A 3,907-nucleotide genomic window follows, 5' to 3' on the forward strand; every position below is an offset into this window, starting at 1 on the left:
CCCCCTTTCTCACCGCCAATACCCCTTTCCAGCCGGTAGGAGGACCTGGATTTTACAGGAGGGTGTGGCCATAGAGGCCGATGTTATGACCTTCCCTCCACTGGCTGGAAGTCTGTGGTGAAGACCACGGACTTCACCAATAGGAAGGCAATATGCAAATATTGCTCTGCGTTAATTGGCTGATGGACAGATACGTACCATTCATTCTTGAGCCCTGAGACTTGGAGCACAGCTTTGAGGTAGAGGTTACACAAGGAAGCACTTACTGAGTGCCCGCCTTCTGCCAAGTCCTGTGTCAGAGAATACAGGGGTGAATAAGAGGGGCAGGCACCGCCCTCGTGGAACTTACATTCTAGTAAACTAATAAGCACACAAATAAATGAATAATTTCGTTTTTCAATTTCAGATCGGGGTGGTGGCACGAAGACAACGCACCAGAGAGCTGCAACACCAGCGATGCTGTAACAAGTTCGGTGAGGGTATGTTCTAAGTGCAGCAGAGGAGGGCAAAACCCTGGTGGGGGAGTGAGAGGTGAAAAGAGGAGGTGCCCTTGAGCAGGAAGCTGTAGAAGAAGGAGGAATTTGCTCAGGGAACAGTACGTGGGAAGCAAGATCTTTAGGAACCCTGGGAAGAGTGAGGTAGCTGGAAGGAAGGGTGTGCAGGGCAGGAGAGAGCAGAGTTATGTGACTGGGCAAGTCTTTGCCCTCTTGAGTCTCAGCTGGCAGAGGATTAAAGATAATGTTGAACACATAGCATATATGTGCACAGAGTAAGCGGTAAATAAAGCCCCAAGCGGTGACAACTGTTATCATTGGGAGAGACCCTCAGTTCTATTCCCAAGATTTAGGGCTTTGGTCTTACCCGCCTCTCTCCCCTTTCCCCCAAAGCTTATACCTTCAGGGCTTTCGTCTTCACTTCTCCCCCTGGAACTTTGCACACTGGCATTTTGTCTTCCTGCCTCCCTGGGGGACAAGGACTCCAAGTACAGCAGGAAAGACTTGGATAAGCTCCAAGAAAGGACTTCCTTGTCCTTCTGTCAGAGTTGCAGCTGCTTGGGGGAGGGGACAGTGTGCGATTCCCACAGATTTAGAAAATTCTGCAGCTGGAAGAAAGTTTTGAGATATATTACTTCTGTTTTATGTTTTGGATTTTTGGCCTCGAGACATGTGGGATCTTAGCTCTCTGATCAGGGATCGAACCCGCACCTCCTGCATTGGAAGGCAAAGTCTTAACCACTGGACTGCCAGGGAAGTCCCTAGTCTAGAGCTTTTCAACCTTTTTTTTTTTTTTTTTTTTGACAGATATCCAACGTAAGAAATGCACTTTACATCAGGAACAGGTGAACTCAAGTTTTATGGAGGCTGAAGTTTGTAAAATTTGGGGACCTCTTTAAAAATATATATAAAATTATGTATGCAAAATCAGGTATTTATTTAGAGTGAAAAAATAAGTTCCTATAAATTACACACTTTAAAAACTTGACCGGGACTTCCCTAGTGGTCCAGTGATTGAGACTCTGAGCTTCCACTGCAGGGGGTGCTGGTTTGATCCTTCTGTCGGGAACTAAGATCCCACGTGCCTTGAGGTGTGGCCCAAACAAACAGTCTGACAAGTACCATAATCATAAGGTCAAAACAATAAGAAATTTTCACTAAACTACCTGACATGTTGCTTTAGTACATTTTTTTCCTGCAATTTTAGGCTGCATGCTTTTCATATAGCAGTGACTTTCTTATATTTTCTGTAAGGAGAAAGAAAAGTCAGGCTTCTAGCATGTTTGATCAAAACTGTTCTTTGTTTTATTATTTTAGAAAAGTTTTCCTCAGCTTTGCAATCAGTTTTTGGTAATGTCATGTAAATGTTAATGTTTAATTTTGTCAAATTTGGGAAAGACAAATTTTCTGTGTTGTTTTACTAGGAGGAGAAGACTTTGTCAGAACAAAATGTGATGCGTATGAGACCAAACCCCACGCGTCATGATATATAAGACGTTTGAAGTCATACACAGATGTACTTGCTATTTGCAGTACTGTTATGAGTTGGTGTCCCACAACAGAAGCATCCCGATCAATTCTATTGCAGGTGATTCTCCCCTCCAAAAAAGAAAATAGCGTGTGGTGCATTTATAATTACATGTGCCGTGTTATTAATTGTGTTCCCAATGGCATGGACTTCTGCCGTAACTAGATCCGTGGGAACTAAATCCTCCACTTGTAATTTTACACGCCTGAGAATTGAAGAGTTTTCCATAGACTAGCTTCTGGCTCTATACAATGCAGTTCTTCTCCACTGCTCACATCTTCATGGTGACATAGTGATGTGACCTCTGTCCCTGCATCTTTGTCGGGACACCAGGTGAATCAGCATGGTGAGTGGGTTTGGGTGACTGGAGTATTTCTGGGAACCGTTGCCTACCTTGGGATGCTACCAGTCACCTAACTATTCTAGAAGTTGACTGTGAACCTTATAACTATAATCCGCTAAACTCAACCTAAATGTATATCCAAGTCAATCTCCCATTAGTTGGACCTCAGATTACTCGGACACAGGCTCTGGAAAGAAAAGAGACTGTTTATGGAACAGTCTCCAAGATATATCAAGAGAATAAAACCAAGGTATGAGACAGTGAGTACAGCACACTTGCACCTGTGTGGTGTGTAGGGTATCTCTGGAAGGAAGCAGAAGGGTATTCACCTCTGAGTGGCTGCGGGTACTGGGGTGGATGGGGACTTGCTTTTCCCTGTGAAACCCTTTTGAACTTTGTGAAGTGTTTTTTTTAAATCACATGCATGTCTTAATCCTTATTCCTCCCTCCCTTCCTCCTTCCTTCTTCCTTCCTTCCTTTCCTTTCCCTTCCCTTTCCTTCCTTCCTTCCTTCCTCTCTCCCTCCCTCCCTTCCTCCCTACCTCTCTCTCTCTCCCTTTCTTTCTTCCTTCCTTCCTTCCTTCCTTTCTTTCCCTTTCTTTCTCTCTTTCTTTCTTTCTTTCTTTCTTTCTTTCTTTCTTTCTTTCTTTCTTTCTTTCTTTTTCTTTCTTTCCTTCTTTCTCTCTCTCTTTCTTTCTTTCTTTCTTTCTTTCTTTCTTTTCTTTCTTTCTCTCTCTCTTTCTTTCTTTCTTTCTTTCTTTCTTTCTTTCTTTCTTTCTTTCTCTCTCTCTCTCTCTCTCTCTCTCTCTCTCTCTCTCTCTTTCTTTCTTTCTTTCGCTTTCTTTCTTTTCTTTCATAAATGCTTAGCAGTTGACAAGCTATTTTTCTTCCTAATTTACATTGTTCTCTTAGTGGCCACCAGGAGGAGGCAAATACTTTCTCTCTCTTGGAAAGAGGTTTCCTGTCTACAGCTTCAGAAAACACCGTGACTCTGCCCTGTGGCTGGAATCCAGACTCCAGCTGGGGTTTTAAAAGGAAAATAAATGAAAATAAATTGTCATGAACTCTAGGGAATCTTTGATTTTTAAAATAGCTTTATCGAGATATAATCCACATGCCGATCCGGAGCTGGGAGCGGGTGGGAATTCTCAGGCGGGGGTTGTAATCCAGGTGTTGTAACCCGTGGACCTGCCCCATCAGCTGCTACCAGGCCTTTCAGGCATCTGAGACTCCATTGTCCACAGGACGCCTGGGCGCCCTGGGCCCAGGAGGAGAAACCGGATTCAGGGCTCTCCTCTCCCCCAGGAAGGGTACTCCAGGACCACCCAACTAACCGAAACAGCTTGCTTTATTATTTAATTTCTAGAGAGATGTCCTCTATGGAAAAATGTTCCTCTTGCCACTTATAAGAAGCATAACATAGAACATTGTGGCCTCCTGTGTAAATCCACCTAGTACCACATGTGCATAGGTAGGTATGACCCTGAGAATGAGCCACCCTGGTATAAAGGGCCAGGGTAACATGCTGGGAGGGGGTGGGGGG

The 3,907-nt window shown here is 44.1% G+C and overlaps 1 long non-coding RNA gene across 1 annotated transcript; it reads left to right on the top strand.

The window, feature by feature from the left end:
• Positions 1-216: 216 nt before the first annotated feature.
• LOC130857249 (uncharacterized) lies at positions 217-3,423 on the top strand. Its single transcript, XR_009054788.1, has 4 exons — positions 217-310; positions 407-479; positions 1,919-2,082; positions 3,277-3,423. It is a non-coding gene; the product is annotated as an uncharacterized LOC130857249 (long non-coding RNA).
• The last annotated feature ends 484 nt before the right edge of the window (positions 3,424-3,907 follow it).

The sequence above is a fragment of the Hippopotamus amphibius genome, chromosome 7 (assembly GCF_030028045.1).
Source record: "Hippopotamus amphibius kiboko isolate mHipAmp2 chromosome 7, mHipAmp2.hap2, whole genome shotgun sequence".
Lineage (NCBI taxonomy): Eukaryota > Metazoa > Chordata > Mammalia > Artiodactyla > Hippopotamidae > Hippopotamus > Hippopotamus amphibius.